Source organism: Pelophylax lessonae (assembly GCF_965119305.1).
Source record: "Pelophylax lessonae genome assembly, chromosome: 3".
Classification (NCBI taxonomy): domain Eukaryota; kingdom Metazoa; phylum Chordata; class Amphibia; order Anura; family Ranidae; genus Pelophylax; species Pelophylax lessonae.
Window position 1 is genome coordinate 36,344,842 of NC_138770.1, and position 19,771 is coordinate 36,364,612.

At 45.1% G+C, this 19,771-nt stretch overlaps 3 protein-coding genes across 4 annotated transcripts in view; 2 read left to right on the forward strand and 1 right to left on the reverse strand.

Annotated features, from left to right (window-relative positions):
* Positions 1 to 19,771, reverse strand: part of LOC309550702 (uncharacterized protein) — a 975,511-nt gene that overhangs the window by 813,346 nt on the left and 142,394 nt on the right. The window lies entirely within an intron of this gene.
* Positions 1 to 19,771, forward strand: part of LOC309550720 (uncharacterized protein) — a 590,048-nt gene that overhangs the window by 568,069 nt on the left and 2,208 nt on the right. The window lies entirely within an intron of this gene.
* The window catches only part of LOC309549980 (uncharacterized protein), a 94,754-nt gene continuing 89,103 nt past the window's right edge, over positions 14,121 to 19,771 (forward strand). The window contains exon 1 of the mRNA XM_082250456.1: positions 14,121 to 14,151. The gene's annotated coding sequence lies outside the window, so the exon portion shown is untranslated. The remainder of the gene's footprint in view (positions 14,152 to 19,771) is intronic.

A 19,771-nucleotide genomic window follows, 5' to 3' on the forward strand; every position in this document is an offset into this window, starting at 1 on the left:
GCCCTCATGTGGCATGTATGCCAAACATGCCCTTGTATAGCGGATGACAGCCCAATGGAAGGCTTTGGCAACGGCGGCCAGGGACTGTTGTACGAGAAGCTGTCAGGGGACCCTAACTTTGGGAGCGATTTGGAGTGGCGGTTAGTGGAAATTATGGATTACAGAGAAAGGATTCTGAACATCTCGGAAGTGTCTGGGCACTGGAAGATGTGGAGTTTCTGGCCGTTCAGGAATGGGAGCTGGAGACTGCCTACAGAAGACTGCTGGACTCTGCTCAGTGCCAGGGCTGGGCTCTCCTTGCCTGGGAATATTCAGAAGAACCAGCTGATCCCGAAATCCTGACTGAAGAATTGACAATAGACAAAGAGGGGTATATGGTCTGGTAACATCAGTGACACACCTCCATCCCGATACATGCAAAGAAAAAAGGGGAAATGGCCCGTGGGACTTTATATGAGGTGTGTACCTGTGGCTGAGAAAAAGAACTGAGGCAAAGGAAATAAATAATGAATAAGAATAAAAGAGTAACTTTATTGCAGTAGATTAGAAATGTATAAAATACATGGTAACATATCACATGTATACATCATAGTAGTACAGTATAGGAAGAATAGAAGAATTGACAATATGGCAAGTGTGCTTTGCTCACATGCAGCAACGGTCTTGGATGCAGATGTCTTATGGCGGATGCAGCAAGTGCTGACGAACCTGTTCCTGCACAGGACGAGCGTGGATGGAGGAATGCGTCTGTCCAGCCACTGGATAAAAGGTATGGGAGAAGAGGAAGCCATCTTCATTCCCCAACCACGGATCACAGATGAGCATGGTATCATCTGCGTATAAAAATTTTTTTCTTGTACCTGTCCATATTTAAACCCGCAAATCTTCGCACTAGATCTAATGAGCGCAGCCATAGGCTCAATAGCCAGTGTAAACAAGAGCGGTGGCAGGGGGCAGCTATGTCTTGTTCCCCTGTGGAGATCGTAGTTGGCCAACGTAGTTGAATCCATGAGATAAAACATTCGCCAAAGCCATAGTTACACATTGACCACAAGTACTTCCATTCAATGCTGTCAAAGGCCTTATAAGCGACAGCAACGCTCTGTCACCCACATTGTCCCCTGGAAATTGTACGTTTAGGAATAGTCTGCGTAGGTTAATTGATGTAGATTTTTGTTGCATAAAGCCAGATGCAAAAACCTTGTTTAGTCCCAAGGCCAATGCCTTTGCGAGTATCTTAACCTCCCTGGTGGTCGGATTATGTCAGAATTTTTGTGCTAAAAGGGGTACATTGTTTTGCATGGAAATCTGTTATATTTTAGGCCTGTAATTCTTAGGAATAACCCACTTAAATCTGTCCAAACAAGAGTCTAGTAGACATCCCGGGTATGATAAAGTTTGAAACCCGAAATCATAAATTATAATGTAATAATAATAAATTTCATCAAATTCTTCATTGTTTTCGAAGTGGAGATATTTCATTATGGAGGGAGAATCTGTACTCTGACATGACCGTGCCAAAGAATGGAGTGGCAAGTATTGTATTGGTTGTCCAATACCACTTCTGCAGTGGTTTCCCACCACTCCCTGAAAAATTATTAGGCCCAGAAATTTCCAAATGTCATCTTTGGTTACTGGTTCCCACTTTCTGCATCTTGCAAACTTCCGATGCATAGCCAATTGTTGCTCTTTGTACCGATTTGTCTCGGTAACTATTTTTTCAATAACCTAATCGGTCAGAAATAATTGTAGGTATGCCAAGGGGTTGTCATGGTCAAGTCAACTTTCATACCAGGTGCTCAAGTAAATTGGAATCTTGGGGGCGCTGCCTGATCCGTACCGCAGTCAATAGAGCACTAAGTCCGCTCATCGCTGAGCTCAGTCGCAGAATCCTCGCTGTCGTCACTTTTAGTACCTGATGACGAATTTTCCCATGAATCGCTTTCGCTCAGTTCTTCAAATAATTCCGATTCACCGTCGCTGTTTTCCAGTTCGTCCAAAAGCGTTTTTGAGCTAAAAGAATGCTTTTTGGATGCCATGGACATTATCAATTTTCCAGGCACAAAGTACCGCAAAAAGTACAGGCAGGGCACTGGAAAAGCCTCTAGGTGAAATGGCACGATACAAAAGTTGTAATCCTAACAGATTACACTGTATCGTGTCTTTTTTTTTTTTTTTAATCTCCCGCCGGTTCCACCCCCCCTGCGACGTGGCGCTCGTGGGGAAGGGAACCGGAAGAAGGTGCCGGCATCGGCCGAGTACACAGCAGGAGGACAGCGGGAGGATGGCTGCAGGAAGGGTGGGGAGGACGGCGGGGGATCGCAGGGAAGGTGAGTATCATTCTTGGGTAATCCTGAATGTGGCTTAGGGGTACCCCCTTTTGGCACTGAATATTAACCCTGAGCTACACTCGGGAATACTGCTAGGAAGGTTAACCTCGCTCTGTAAAAGCGAAAGCGAAATGGGCCTCTAGGACCCTGGATCCAGCGGATCCTTCCCAGGTTTCGGCAACAGGATAATATTAGCCCTGGTCATACTCTGAGGAAGGCAACCACTGGGACTGGCTTCATTAAACACCTGTTGCAATTTGGGAATAGACTAGTCGCCCCCCTCAACTCCTCCAACGTCAGTGGTGCATCTAACATGTCTCGGTCCACCGAAGAAAGCGATGGCAATGGGACAGCATCCTCATATCGTACCAGTTGGTCCTCTGAGTGGGATTTTTTTAGAGAGGTATAGGGTGGAATAAAAATTGACCAGTTCAGTCATGATCAGCTCTTAAGTGGTAACAATCTCTCAAAGCACTAATACCCGGGGAGGACCGGTGGGGGTGAGCAAGCTTAGTTAGCAGACGACCGGTCTTAGAATGCCAAAGAAGCGCTTTCTCTCAGCAGCTGATTGGTTATGTGGAATAATGCCTCCTGAGCCACCAGCCACCACTCCCTATTCGATTGTGATGGATCATTAATGACTTTGGTTTAAAGGACACGCACCAGTCTTTCCACCCCTTCCACCTGAACTGCTGTTTCCCTTTTAACAGCCTGGATTTACGATATGAAACGGCCCCGCAAGACGGCCTTAAAAGTATCCCAAACAGTCCCCATACACGGGTGATCAGCTACCAGAACTCAGAAATTGCCTCCCCGATGCCAAAGCGCACAGGTATAAGGTTTAACCAAAAGGCATTAGGCTTCCAAGGAGCCTTCAGCAGCCCAGACGGTGATCGAACCTCCCCACACACCAGCATCGGGAGTGATCAGGAATTCCCCGGGTGGTATATGCAATGTCACTCAGATGTCTGACCGCCTGGGAACTACATAGACGTAAGTCTATCCTAGACAAGGATGTATGTGTCTTGGAGAAGCAGGAAAACACTGCTCCCCCGGATGCATGCCTGTCCAAGGATCAACCCACTCCAGTTCCTTACAAAAAAGGCCGTGCAGCAAACACCGCGGCCTACAGGACAGGGGGATGTCTATCCAATGTTGGATCTAAGCAGCAGTTAAAATCTCCCATAATAAACAGTGGTAGCTCTGTGCAGCGTAATTGATATGCTAGTAGGGTTTTGAAGATTTCATTATTGTATGGGGGTGGTACATAGATAAATACCAGAATACAATGTAGAGAATATATGCGGCATGTCATAAAACACAAATATACCTTTGCAGGCTCCAGGGAGGCATGCCAATTCTTTTGAGCACGAGGTGTTCTTAGCATTTAATAACACTATGGCCAGCTTGGCATGTACACCTTAATACAGGTCCCTCTCAAAAAATTAGCATATTGTGATAAAGTTCATTATTTTCTGTAATGTACTGATAAACATTAGACTTTCATATACAGTAAACCCCCCTCCATTGCGGGGGTTACGTTCTGGACCCAGCCGCGAAAAGTGAAATTCCGCGAAATAGAAAAACCCTATTAAAATGCATTGTAGGCATGTTTTTTTTACTATCACTGTACGTGTAGAAGCATTTTAAGGTCTTTAAACACACTTTTAAAACAATAGAAACTCATTTAAACACATAAAAGATACTTAGAGACAGAGCAAGAGCTATGAAAAACACAAAAATCTTTCATTTTTAATGATTTATATAGTAAAATAACATTACAAAAAAAAACGCGAATTACCGGGACCGCAAAAACTGAACCGCGATGTAGCGGGGGATTACTGTATTTTAGATTCATTACACACAACTGAAGTAGTGCAAGCCTTTTATTGTTTTAATATTGATGATTTTCGCATACAGCTCATGAAAAACCAAAATTCCTATCTTATTAGCATATAAGAATCCTTTCTCTGTAATCCAAATTAGCATATCATGAAAAGGTTCTCTAAACGAGCTATTAACCTAATCATCCGAATCAACTAATTAACTCTAAACACCTGCAAAAGATTCCTGAGGCTTTTAAAAACTCCCAGCCTGGTTCATTACTCAAAACCGCAATCATGGGTAAGACTGCCGACCTGACTGCTGTCCAGAAGGCCATCATTGACACCCTCAAGCAAGAGGGTAAGACCCAGAAAGAAATTTCTGAACGAATAGGCTGTTCCCAGAGTGCTGTATCAAGGCACCTCAGTGGGAAGCCTGTGGGAAGGAAAAAGTGTGACAGAAAACGCTGCACAACGAGAAGAGGTGACCGGACCCTGAGGAAGACTGGGGAGAGGGAAATGCCAAAATGCCTGAAGTCCAGTGTCAAGTACCCACAGTCAGTGATGGTCTGGGGTGCCATGTCAGCTGCTGGTGTTGGTCCACTGTGTTTTATCAAGGGCAGGGTCAATGCAGCTAGCTATCAAGAGATTTTGGAGCACTTCATGCTTCCATCTGCTGAAAAGCTTTATGGAGATGAAGATTTCATTTTTCAGCACGCCCTGGCACCTGCTCACAGTGCCAAAACCACTGGTAAATGGTTTACTGACCATGGTATTACTGTGCTCAATTGGCCTGCCAACTCTCCTGACCTGAACCCCATAGAGAATCTGTGGGATGTTGTGAAGAGAAAGTTGAGAGACGCAAGACCCAACACTCTGGATGAGCTCAAGGCCGCTATCGAAGCATCCTGGGCCTCCATAACACCTCAGCAGTGCCACAGGCTGATTGCCTCCATGCCACGCCGCATTGAAGCAGTCATTTCTGCAAAAGGATTCCCGACCAAGTATTGAGTGAATAACTGAACATCATTTTTTGAAGGTTGAATTTTTTTGTATTAAAAACACTTTTCTTTTATTGGTCTGATGAAATATGCAAATTTTTTGAGATAGGAATTTTGAGTTTAAATGAGCTGTATGCCGAAATCATCAATATTAAAACAATAAAAGGCTTGCACTACTTCAGTTGTGTGTAATGAATCTAAAATATATGAAAGTCTAATGTTTATCAGTACATTACAGAAAATAATGCACTTTATCACAAAATGCTAATTTTTTGAGAGGGACCTGTATACTACGCCAGTATACACACAAAAGACAGTAAGCTGCCATCCCGATATTCAAATCTAGTGGTCATTAGTTTTACTTTCGGTGGGTTTTTTAAAACAGCACACACCTAGCCAGTTATTATTGCCTTGTCCAGCTAGTACCCTGGTCAGCGTACAGCATTTCTCTATCAAGTACTATGCTATTGGAAGTTGAGAGGAGCTACTACCTGCGTACTTTCCATTAGAGTCTGGTAAGCAGCCTGTGTGACTATCACTGTTTGACGATCTTAAAGGGATCCTGATGACGGTCTGTTGTTGAATACATCACCTATATTTATGCATTTCTGGTGAGCCGCCTATTTAATCATTTGATAGTGTGGCATCGTCAGAGTTCTTGGTGGTGGGCCTGTTCCTAAGTATTAAAAAAGTTGGGATATACTGCACCATGAGATCTCTTTTTGTTTGTTTACATACAGTATATCTTGCTGTCTTCGTTGAATTGACTGAGCCAAGTTGGAAAAGAGAGATTCAACACCATCTTTACTTGCTGACAGGATCATTTTGATTTTCCATCTGGTAAGCAGACTGGACTGTCCCTATCATTCATACGGACTGGTATTTGAGCTCCGCATCCCTACATTTTCCTTGTCTAATCAGGGCCACTGCCTCTGTCAGCCCCCCAAACTGTGCCTTCAAGGTGTTATTAAAAGCTCTCAGGATATCAGACGGGGTCGGCTGTGCAGGCTCCTCACCTCCCTCTCCCATTCAGACTGTTCCACTCCTGCTCGGTCAGCCCGGTCAGCTTGAGTTGTATGCTGCTGCAGCCACTCGACTCTTCCTGTTCTGTGTCAGATATCTCTGGGGGACCAGCACACTCCTCATCCACCCCCCTCTCCTCATGACCAGATCATTTGTAGGCATAGAATCTCATATCCCTTTGATTATTCCTGGGAGCTGTTTTGGTGGTTTTAGGAGGTTTACTCACAGCTTCCTTCCTGTCTGTTCTATGTGTGCTTCCCCGTTGGGCACCATTTTGGGAGTCAGGCAGCGCTATATCTTCCTTATGCTTTCGGGTCATCATGGCCGCTGTGGACTTCAGCTTACCTGCCTGGAACAGCAGTGAACTTGTGGGAGAAGATTCGGAGCGTTTAGGTGTCCGGGAGCAGGATATTTTCAGGATGTAATCCGGGAGCTCTGTGAGATGTGTCTGCTCACATGCCACTCTTGGCCACGCCCCCTTATTGTCGTGATGTGTCCCGAGCCTGGACCGGTTCTGTAATGTCAGCGGTCTTCAGCCAGCTGTCAGCTGAAAACGGGTCCCAGTAGTGCAGAAGGAACTGCACTGCTGCGATCCACAGGAGAAACACAGCCAAACAACCTTTGGGTGTACTTCTCCTTTAACTACTAATAAGTGTTATTCATCTACCTGATACTGTTATGCATAGGTGTGACCTTCATGTGTGGAATCCCGAAAATACAGAGGACGGGGACATCTCTCTGGTGGGTTCCTGGTATTAGGTGGCTCCATTATATTCATGTGTCCTTGAAAACTCCTCCATCACTCCATACTCCTCATCCTCCTCTTTATACTTTTCCTTAACATCAATATTTGTTGTTAAAGATTAATTAGAGGATTCCACTCTAAACATAAAATAAGATATTCATTGTTACAAATATGCTTGTACATAAATCATAACTACCAATAATTATCAATCATCTACCTGATGGTGAGGGATGGTGTGACCTTCCTGTGTGGAATCCCGGGAATACAGAGGACGGGGACATCTCTCTGGTGGGTTCCCATTACTGGATCCATCTGTAGGAAACACACACACTGACTGAATACATTGTTTCTATGTGTTTATCAGATGATGGGGGATCTAGGTGGAGCCTCCGTACTGCTCTCTCCTTTACAATAAAGTCTCCTCTTACCCGGTGATGTGAGGGGCGGCTGATTCTCCATCATGACGTCCTTGTAGAGATCCTTGTGTCCTTCTAAATACTCCCACTCCTCCATGGAGAAATAGACAGTGACATCCTGACACCTTATAGGAACCTGACACACACAATGATACAGTCACCATCCAGACACATCCCTTGTCTGTTACTGGATAATGTCCCAGAATTCCCAGCACCGCTCACCTCTCCTGTCAGCAGCTCCATCATCTTCTTGGTGACTTCTAGAATCTTCTGCATGTTGTGTCTCTCAGGTTTTAGAGAGTCACATGGAGGCACTGTGATGGTCATATGATCACCTGACTTCAGAAGAGGAAATCTCTGTATTGAGGAACCAATAGGAATAACATGTTAGAATCCCAGAATCCTCCTCACCTCTTCGGTCAGATCTGTGTTTTATTAATAGAGGTAAGAGTGATGTCATGTGACCTCCCAGAATCCTCCTCACCTCTCCGGTCAGGTCTGTGTTTTATTAATAAAGATAAGAGTGATGTCATGGGATCTCCCAGAATCCTCCTCACCTCTCTAGTCAGGTCTGTGTTTTACTATTGTAGCACCCTCCTAGGTAGGTGCTAGGAAAAGCATAGTCTGCTCCATCTGCTTATCAGGGGAGCCTGATCAGTAGTTAGGCCTGTTGCATGTGTCCAGGTGTGATTCATCTGGGCTGAGGGAGTGTCCCCACTGTATCCAATAGGGGAGCCTGTTGGACAGTGGAGGAAACCCAGCCAGTGACACACAGGCTTTTGTGGCTGTCCCAGTGGGTTGTCACAACAGCGGTGCATCCTGGGATAGGTCATAAAAGCCAAGGGAACACGTGACAGGGGGTCTTTGGACGGGAAGCCAGGTCCCAGGAGGAGGGTGATGGCTGTCTCTCCTCCTGACGGTGTGGAAGGTGATCACAGGCAGTTGACCTAGTGGACCAGAAGTGTGGTGCTGAGCCAGGAGGTCCAGTGGATACTGACAGTGGAGCAAGTGGCAGAGCAACCTGAGGAAAAACAGTGTCCGTGAGTACCAGGGAGCTTGCCGGGGGTCTGCCCAGGAAGGGGACCACTCCAGAGAGAGTCAGTAGACAGGAGCTAGCACACACAGCAAGTAAGCAAGGGGGTGCCAGACCTGAAGGTCTAACCCAACAGGATCACATTTACTATCTTCACTTCAGTGGCAGAGTGAAGCAGCGGCCTTGCCGCATTCTACGGTCAGTTGTCCTCAGGAATTGTGCATAGTTCAAGTTGGAGTATCCCACTCATCCCTTCTCCCATCCAAGTTCAAATAAAAACACAAACAACCAAATCCCCTGGACTGTTCATTGTCTGAGCCAAGTGTTAAAGTGATAAGTTTCTACAGACTGTTGCTACGGGTAACCCAGAGGAATCCAATCTCAGCAGCTCTCTAGGGAGTAGTGCTACACTAAATTATTGGAGATAAGAGTGATGTCATGTGACCTCCCAGAATCCTTCTCACCTCTCCTGTCAGGTCTGTTTTTTGTTAACAGAGATAAGAGTGATGTCATGTAACCTCCCAGAATTCTCCTCACCTCTCCGGTCAGCAGGTAGACGATCTCCAGGGTGAGGTTTAGTATCTTCTCAGTCATGTGACTCCGGTCCTCCTCCATCCTCATTGTTGCTGTCACTTGATCTATACAGGTCTCCTTGTAGACAGATAACTTTGGTGAATAAAAGTATTATTTGGATGGTATTGGTCACACAATAATAGGATGTTGATGTGAGGGGGGGTATTAGGAGGGTTGCTGTACATTTAAGAACTACTGTCCCCCAATGGGAACACATTTAGTCTGGACTGTTTAGGGTTTGTTACATCTTGGAGGACCTGGGACCCTGTCAGATCAGATATTCCCTGTTCTCTGTTGGGTTTTATTTCTTTCTGAACTGGCTTGCAGCTAAAACAAAACTCCTCTAAGAACAGGTGCTCACCAACGAGTGAAGGAATTACCTTCTTCATCCTACTTGATATCCCAGAACAAATCAAGTGACCACGGAGACAATACGATGGTTTCCAGTTCTGTTAGGTCTGTAAAAAAAGTGCAGGTGGGGTGGGAGGCCCATCATAGACCCCCCCCCTGTCCCTCAGAGTCACCTGAGCCCTCCAGCCCCCTATTCCCTCAGAGCCCTCCAGCCTGACTACCCGGGTCACAGAGTGCTTCAGCTTCATTACCCCTTCAGAACCCCCTAAAGTATTTCAGCTTTACTAAACCCTCACAGCCCCTCAACTTTCCTCAGAACATTCAGTATTTTCCTCCCTCTGACACCAATGATGGAAGATATTCTTGATGGCAGGCTGGGGAATGTTTTCTTCCTCCTGACCGGCAATGTAAGGGGCTCTATGCTCCATACTCCTGACCTCTGCACTCTATCATTGTGTTGGCTGCACATTGTAATGATTGCCCATTGGCTGCCTGTGTAGTGTAATAATTGCCCTTTGTAGGCCATGTATGGTCAGGATGGTCATTGTCTTCTCTATTTATTGTCAGTGCTGTTTGTTTAGAGGAACATATTACTAGAATTTATCTCCAAAATGAAGAGAATGTTCCGTCCCTGTAAGTGTGTAAATGTTCTGACCCTGAAGGGGTTAATCTAGGTTTCCACACTATATATGTGTGTATCATCATCTGCTGGAGATAAAAGACATCACAGTGACTATGGAGTAAGAGGACGGACATGACGGGGGGGGGGGGGGGGGGTTACTGGGTGTAAATAGAAAATAAGATCTTATTACCTCTTCTGCTGCCACGTCAAACATCGTCTCCTCTCTACTTCCTCCCCACTCACCTCTCACCCGGAACTTCCTGTCTGTACCTGACATCACTTCCTGTCTTCCATAGAGACTTCCTGTCTGGGTAGAAATTAGATCACCACCTTGTCGAGCTCAGAGGAACTGCAGCTCTGAGAAACATCTTGTAGTGTGAACACGGTCTTGTGCTGTGTGTGTATGTACTGTATACTGATCAGCCCTAACATTATGACTGACAGGCGAAGAGAATAACATTGATTATCTCATTACAATGGGATCTGAGAGTGGGTGCGAAATATTACATACCTCCCAACTTTCTGAGATGGGAACGAGGGTCACCTATTAGCAAAAGTATGTAGGTGTAGGACACTGGTTAAACCCACAAGTGTTTTTTTACCACTACTATTCCTTTATATTTGCTTTTGGAATTTACAAATACAGCAATTTAGAAATTGAATGAAAGGTTTTGCACTGGGACATAAATTGTGTATTTTATATACATACAACTATATAGATCACTTTGGCACTTTGTTCCAAATTAGGGACTGTTGGGAGCTGTGGTATTAGGCAGCAAGTGAACATGTTGTCCCTGAAGTTGTGTGTTAAAAGCAAATAAAATAGGCATTATAGTTTATTGTGTACGGGGCTGTGTGGGACGTGGATGGCAAGGTGTGTGTGCGTCACTTACCTAGGTAAGAGATGGCCCTAGGATGAGATCTGGGAAGAAGACAAGCCAGCGGAGGCAGTGTGATGCTTTATCTGGAGTCCATGCCTTGATGGCAGCAAAAGGGGGACTGACTCAATATTAAAGGGGTGATCATAATGTTCTGGTGGGTGGTATAATGTTATGGTGGGTGGATATAATGTTCTGGTGGGTGGTATAATGTTCTGGTGGGTGGGTATAATGTTCTGGTGGTTGGGTATAATGTTCTGGTGGGTGGGTATAATGTTCTGGTGGTTGGGTATAATGTTCTGGTGGGTGGTATAATGTTCCGGTGGGTGGTATAATGTTCCGGTGGGTGGTTATAATGTTCTGGTGGGTGGGTATAATGTTCTGGTGGGTGGTATAATAGTCTCTGTGAGGGCTTGGTTACGGTGTTCAGGCACCACCAACAGCAAAGGCCCAATTTCTGGCACCTGTATAGCACATGCAATTTCAAATTTGTATGGAATTATTACCGGCATGTCCCATTCCTGCACCCAGCAAGAGTAATTGTGAGGGCTTGGTTATGTTGTTCAGGCACCACCAACAGCAAAGGCCCAATTTTTGGCACCTGTATAGCTCATGCAATTTAAAATTCGTATGGAATTCCTACCAGCAGGTCCCGTTCCTGCACCCAGGAGGAGTAACTGCAAGGGGTTACGGTGTTCAGGCACCACCAACAGCAGAGGCCCAAATTTTTGGCACCTGTATAGCTCATGCAATTTTAAATTTGTATGGAATGCTTACTGGCAGGTCCCGTTCCTGCACCCAGCAAGAGTAACTGCGAGGGCTTGGATACTGTGTTCAGGCACCATCAACAGCAAAGGCCCAATTTTTGGCACCTGTATAGCTCATGCAATTTCAAATGTGCATGGAATTCTTACCGGCAGGTCCCGTACTTGCACCCAGCAAGAGTAACTGCGAGGGCTTGGTTACGGTGTTCAGGCACCACCAACAGCAAAGGCCTAACTATTGGCACCTGTATAGCTCATGCAATTTCAAATCTGTATGGAATTCTTACCAGCAGGTCCTGTTTCTGCACCCAGCAAGAGTAACTGCAAGGCCTTTGTTACGGTGTTCAGGCACCACAAACAACAAAGGCCCAATTTTTGGCACCTGTATAGCTCATGCAATTTCAAATTTGTATGGAATTCTTACTGGCAGGTCCCATTCCTGCACCCAGCAAGAGTAACTGCGAGGGCTTGGTTATGATGTTCAGGCACCACCAACAGCAAAGGCCCAATTTCTGGCACCTGTATAGCACATGCAATTTGAAATTTGTATGACATTCCTACCAGCAGGTCCCATTCCTGCACCCAGCAAGAGTAACTGCAAGGGGTTACGGTGTTCAGGCACCAGCAACAGCAGAGGCCCAATTTTTGGCACCAGTATAGATCATGCAATTTCAAATGTGTATGGAATTCTTACCAGCAGGTCCCGTTCCTGCACCCAGCAAGAGTACCTGCGAGGGCTTGGATACGGTGTTTAGGCACCACCAACAGCAAAGGCCCAATATTTGGCCCCTTTATAGCTCATGCAATTTCAAATTTGTATGGAATTCTTACAATCAGGTCCCGTTCCTGCACCCAGCAAGAGTAACTGCGAGGGCTTGGTTACAGTGTTCAGACACCACAAACAGCAAAGGCCCAATTTTTGGCACCTGTATAGCTCATGCAATTTCAAATCTGTATGGAATTCTTACTGGCAGGTCCCGTTCCTGCACCCAGCAAGAGTAACTGCGAGGCCTTTGTTACGGTGTTCAGGCACCACCAACAGCAAAGGCCCAATTTTTGGCACCTGTATAGCTCATGCAATTTAAAATTTCTGTGGAATTCTTACTGGCAGGTCCCGTTCCTGCACCCAGCAAGAGTAACTGCGAGGTCTTGGTTACGGTGTTCAGGCACCACCAACAGCAAAGGTCCAATTTTTGGCACCTGTATAGCACATGCAATTTCAAATCTGTATGGAATTCTTACTAGCAGGTCCCGTTCTTGCACCCAGCAAGAGTAACTGCGAGGCCTTTGTTACGGTGTTCAGGCACCACCAACAGCAAAGGCCCAATTTTTGGCACCTGCATAGCTCATGCAATTTAAAATGTGTATGGAATTCTTACCAGCAGGTCCCGTTCCTGCACCCAGCAAGAGCCTCTGCGAGGGCTTGGTTACGGTGTTCAGGCACCACCAACAGCAAAGGCCCAATTTTTGGCACCTGTATAGCTCATGCAATTTCAAATTTGTATGGAATTCTTACTGGCAGGTCCCGTTCCTGCACCCAGCAAGAGTAACTGCGAGGGCTTGGTTACAGTGTTCAGGCACCACCAACAGCAGAGGCCCAATTTTTGGCACCAGTATAGCTCATGCAATTTAAAATGTGTATGGAATTCTTACCAGCAGGTCCCGTTCCTGCACCCAGCAAGAGTAATTGCGAGGGGTTACGGTGTTCATTCACCACCAAGCAAGGCCCAATTTTTCTGCACATGTATGACAAGTTCATGCCATTACAATTTCGTATCTAATTTCTAATGGCAGGGCCTGTCCCTGTGCCCAGCAAGAGTAACTGAGAGGGGTTATAGTGTTCAGGCACCACCAACAACCAAGGCCCAATTTTTCTGCACCTGATAACAAGTACATTTGATTTGAAATTTGTATGTATATTTGTTTAGGACATTTTTTGCTTCAGAAATGTCAGTATAGCTGCAGCAGGCTACATACATCGTAGAGATGCACCAATTTACAGGCACGATATTTGAAGGAATTTTTCATTTTTATAGTGTCACTTTAAGCCTCATTAAAATCAGTAAATCAGTGCTCCTTTAAAAACAATTGTTTTTAAAAACGTTTTTTTTCATTGTTACATGTTCCCCAGGTCAGGACCTGGACCCCCATACACTTTTTTGGGGCAATAACTTGCATTTAAGCCTTCAAAATGAGGCCATTGGATTTCCGAGGTTCGAGTCCCATAGACTTCAATGGAGGTTCGTTTATTCGAACACACTTTTCTTCTATTCGCGGTGTTCTGGTGCGAACCAAACCGGGGGATGTTTGGCTAATCACTAATTTCTATCCCCCTTGGTGGGAGTGGAGATGACCCATCCATAAGGATATACAGTACATACACACACAGCACAAGGCCGTGTTCACACTACAAGATGTCTCTCAGGGCTGCAGTTCCTCTGAACTTCCCAAGGTGGTGATCTCACTTCTACCCAGACAGGAAGTCTTTGTGGAATACAGGAAGTGATGTCAGGTACAGACAGGAAGTTCCAGGTTAAAGGTGAGTCAGGTTGGAGTAGAGAGGAGACATTGCTGGAAAAGGCAGCAGAGGAGGTAATAAGATCTTATTTTCTTTACACCCAGTAACCCCCCCCGTCATGTCCGTCCTTTTCCTCCATAGTCACTGTGGCGTCTTTTATCTCCAGCAGATGGTGATACACACATATATATTGTGGAAACCTAGATTAACCCCTTCAGGTTAGGATAATTTCCCCACTTAAGGGGCCAGGACATTCTCCTCATTTTGGAGATGTTACCTTTCCCACAAATCACCTTCTCCCTTTATCAGTCTATACTAATGTATTATACAGCTTTTAGTAGTCATAGGGGGTCATTTAGGAGGATTAGAATATGTTTGTCTTTATTAGTGTTGAGTGAATGGTTCAGCCCGAGCAGTTCAGTTCGGTTCAGTTCAGACCAAACATTGTCTGTTCATCCTATTTGGGGAACACCAGAATTTGCAGGGTGTTTGGCAGGTGTTCCCCCCGACGAATTCCCTGCAATGCACTGTGTACTGCACAGTGCATTCTGTGCCCTGGTTGGGTAAAGCTTTGCCCAATCAGGGCGCAGCAAAAGCTGTTTTTTAAGAGCGGGGGGGGGGGGGGGGGAGGGGGAAAACCCGGCCATGGCCTCCTTAAAAACTGATGAGTCCTCAGCTGTCAATGGGCTTCCCCGCTGACACCTGAATAAAAAAAAAAAAAAAAAAACATTTGCCGTTTGCCCCCCAATCCATGCCAGACCCTTATCTGAGCATGCAGCCCTGCAGGCCAGGAAAAGGGGGGGCAAGTGAGTGCCCCCCTTCTGAACCATACTAGGCCACATGCCCTTAACATGGGGGGGTGCTTTGGGGCAGGGGATCCTCTGCTCCCCCATCCCAAAGCACCTTGTCCGAATGTTAATGGAGACAAGGGTCTTTTCCCCAAAACCCTGGGCTGTGGTTTTGGGGAACTGCAGGTGGGGGGCTTATCAGAATCTGGAAGCTCCCTTTAATGAGGGGGTACCCAGATCCCGAACCCCACATGTAAATGAGTAGATTCACATTGTACCCCTATTCATTCACCAAAAAAAGTGTCAAAAAGTAATAAAAATACAGAGATATTTCCTGACAATTCCTTTGTTAAAATATAAAAAAAAAAAAAAAATGTCCCCCAATGAAAATCCTTCATCACTCACGCCACCTGCCACACCCGAAAAAGATTGTGGGCCATTGTGAAGGCAAACCTAGGAATGGCTGGCTTTTTGTTTGACAGTTCTCATATAGGTAAGGGCGGGGCCACCTGACGACCTCACCTAGTGGTACCGCTGATGCATGCTGGGTCGGTGATGTCACCAGGTGGCCCTGCCCTTACCTATATAAAAACTGTCAAATGGCAAGCCAGCAATTCAGCGATTTGCCTTTAGGGCGGATGGAGAGATTTCTTTATCGGGTCTGGCAGGTGGAGTCATTGACAATAGATTTACATTGGGTGACACTGTTTTTTTTTTTTTTTTTTCGTTTTATAAAGGAATTCTTGAAAACTATCTGTTTTCATCACTTTTTGACACTTTTTTTTTTAGGTGTACCCCTACTCATTCACATTGGATGGCTGGGATCTGGGTACTCTCTTGTTAAAGGGGATTTCCAGATTCCGATAAGCCCCTCACCTGAAGACCCCCACAACCACAGCCCAGGTTTGTGGGGAAGAGACCCTTGTCCCAATCAACAGGGACAAGGTGCTTTGGGGTGGGGGTTCCTCCTCACGTTAAGGAGGACATGTGGCCTGGTATGGTACAGGAGGGGAGGGAAACTGCTCAGATAAGGGTCTGGTATGGATTTCGAGGGGACCCGTGCTGTTTTTGAAAAGGGCACTTTTAATTTTTCTTGTTAAGCTCCCATAGACTTTAATGGAGTTCATTATGTGGGGCAGAACTTTTCACCTGTTCGGGAGTTCTGCTGTGAACCGAACAGAAAAAAAGTCTTCAGAGTACAGGGAGGTCACAGGAATATGATGTGTCCTGGCAAATCCGAAAAACAAAGTTCATCTTTCAGTTTAGGAGAGGTGGGATGCACCCAGGAGAAATGATTTTGTGTGTACAGAAACCTCACAGAGCGCCCCTCACAGCTCCTCCTCCCAATGTCCCTCCATCCAGAGTCAGAGAATCCTATTACATCACATTGACCTCATAGCAGAGGCGTAACTAGAACGGTCAGGGCCCTGGCGCAAGAAACCATGAAGGGCCCCCCCCCCGGACCCCTGGCCGGTGCCCTTCCCTTCAAGCCTGGGGCTCTTCCCACTGATCCTGGGGCCCTTTATTACGGTCCAGCAGCGGGACCCTTTCACAAGTCCTAAAGTGGGCCCCCTTCATGCCATCTTGGGGCCTCCCCACGGTGGTGGAATGCCAGGGCCCGGTTGCAAGTGTGACCTTTGCGATCCTGGAAGTTCACCCATTGGTGTCGGTAGTTTCCATTTTTTGGTATTTTAATTGTATCATTTTTTATAATTTTATTTATTTATTTTTTTTACAATGTCACTAACTATGACTCTGTCCATTCACAAAAGGAAAGAGCTGGTAAATTACATATTTACCGACCCCTTTCTGGTTCTCTATTGTGACACATCCCCTGCAGCAGCTGGCAGGAGACAGGAGGGAGCACAGTGGGGGGGGGGGGAACCAAGGGAGCACACAGGGGTCCAGAGACAGCAGAACACAAGTGAACTGGATAGGAGGAGTGGTGGGGGGGCAGCATACAGAGGAACCGATCTCCTCCATTTTCCTCCTGCAGCTACAGGAGGAAAAAGGAGGACAGTGATTTCTCTACATGCTATATACCTATCCAGGTATACAGGGGAGCTGCACAGGCCCCCTGGAGCATTGGGCCCGGTTGCAATTGCAACCCCTGTAGTTACGCCACTGCCTCATAGCCCCCCCCTCCCCCCTCCCCCAATGTCCCTCCATCCAGAATCAGAGAATCCTATGACATCAGGAAAAAAGATGCGGCTGCACACCATTGATCAAACAACGATCTATTGTGTCAACATTGACCGCTACCAGGACATAGAGGTGACGCATTTCACACTTAAGTAGAAGGTTTCCTCCCCCAACAGGTGTTGGGTAATATAATCAGTGTCCTGGGTATGTGACAACTGACAAGCGTGAAACAACCACACACACACATAAATATATATCTCACCCTGTAATTGTAGTAAATAGCTGATTTCCTAGGAAAAGACTTATGGAACAAGAAAGAAAAATAATTGAAACAATGAAAAGAAAAAGGAGCAAAAATAGAATGAGATATAACGAATAAAAAATGAAATAAATTCTTTTTTCTATATAATTTTAGCTTAGTTCATCCTTTTCTGTTTTGCAAGCATATATACAATGATTTTTTCCTTGGTATCTTTATATGTATACAATTTTTGTTTATATCATTTTGAAATACAAAATGAATTTGTTTTATTTATTTTTTTTGTTATATCTCATTCTTTTTCTGTTCCTTTTTCTTTTCATTGTTATATTATATATTTTTCTCTCTTGTTCCATAAGTTTTTTCCTAACACTGTTTTGAACAATATTTTTTTAAGCTAAACATTAGGAAGTCAGCTGTTTACTACAATCACAGGGCGATACATACAGTATCTCACAAAAGTGAGTACACCCCTCACAACATTTTTGTAAATATTTTATTATTTCTTTTCATGTGACAACACTGAAGAAATGACACTTTGCTACAATGTAAAGTAGTGAGTGTACAGCTTGTATAACAGTGTAAATTTGCTGTCCCCTCAAAATAACTCAACACACAGCCATTAATGTCTAACCGCTCAGTTTCAGGGTCTTGGCAATCTTCTTATAGCCTAGGCCATCTTTATGTAGAACAACAATTCTTTTTTAGAACCTCAGAGAGTTCTTTGCCATGAGGTGCCATGTTGAACTTCCAGTGACCAGCATGAGAGAGTGAGAGCGATAACACCAAATTTAACACACCTGCTCCCCATTCACACCTGAGACCTTGTAACACTAAGGAGTCACATGACACCGGGGAGGGAAAATGGCTAATTGCATCCAATTTGGACATTTTCATTTACGGGTGTACTCACTTTTGTTGCCAGTGGTTTAGACATTAATGGCTGTGTGATGAGTTATACACGAGTCGAAATTCGGCCGGGAATTTTTGTCCGATGACCAATCTGCCGATTTTCGGCTTGTTAGTATGGTGCTTCCGACAACCGACTCCGACTTTTCGGCTGAAAAAATCCTGGTGTGCAGGCTATATAATTTTTGTCGACCATCAAAACATGTCCGATTTTCGTCTTATTAGTACAGATTTCGATGGGGAAAAATCTTATGAGCAAGACTAGGCATGCTCAGAGATGAAAGAACACATAGAAAGCAATCCAACATATGACATCACTTCTGAAGTAGAATTCTGTCGTACGGGAAAATTTGTGTGCAGTCTAGAGCACATTCCAACCAACAGACACCACTCTGGACAAAAGACGGACGAGCGGTCGGCAGAAATTTGTTGCGTGTGTACGAGGCTTAAGTGTGTAATGCAGGGATGTTGGTCCTATGTTGTGTGTAAAGATGCCAGAATTCCTTTTACCTGCACAGTAAAGGTCCTGTGTGGATAAATTATATCTCAGTTTAATAAAATGGAGACCTGACCAGAGAGGTGAAGAGGATTCTGGGAATATCATTTGATTTTACTATTTGTTTTCAAATTTAGAGATTTCCTACTGTGGAGTGTGGAGATCATATGACCATCACATTGCCTCCACCTCCATCAAATAGAATAGAGAAATAAAAAGAAGAATCAACAAGTCACCAAAGAGATCATGGAGGAGAGGTGAGCGGTGCTGGGAATTCTGGGAAATTATCCAGTAACAGACAAGGGATGTGTCTGGATGGTGACTGTATCATTGTGTGTGTCAGGTTCCTATAAGGTGTCAGGATGTCACTGTCTATTTCTCCATGGAGGAGTGGGAGTATTTAGAAGGACACAAGGATCTCTACAAGGACGTCATGATGGAGAATCAGCCGCCCCTCACATCACCGGGTAAGAGGAGACTTTATTGTAAAGGAGAGAGCAGTACGGAGGCTCCACCTAGATCCCCCATCATCTGATAAACACATAGAAACAATGTATTCAGTCAGTGTGTGTGTTTCCTACAGATGGACCCAGTAATGGGAACCCACCAGAGAGATTTCCCGGTCCTCTGTATTCCCGGGATTCCACACTGGAAGGTCACACCATCCCCCACCTTCATCAAGTAGATGAGGAACAATCACTGATAGTATCATTAGGATCTGTACATGATCTGCATTGTTATCATTGATGTCATTTTTATTATATATTCAGAGTGGAATCCTGAGAGATTCTAAAGTTGAGGTTAAAGAAGAGATAAAAGAGGAGGATGATGAGGATGGGGTGATGGAGAAGTCAGAGTTTCTAAAAGAACACAAAGATCTGTACCAGGACACCATGGAGGAGTCATCCAGCTACAGAAACCCACCAGAGAGATGTCCCCATCCTCTGTATTCCTGGGATTCCACACAGGAAGGTCACACCATCCCTCACCATCATCAGGTAGATGATTGTCAATGATTGGTAGTTCTGATTTATACACAGTATATTTGTTACAATAAATGTTTTATTATATATTCAGAGTGGAAACCTCTGGGATTATAA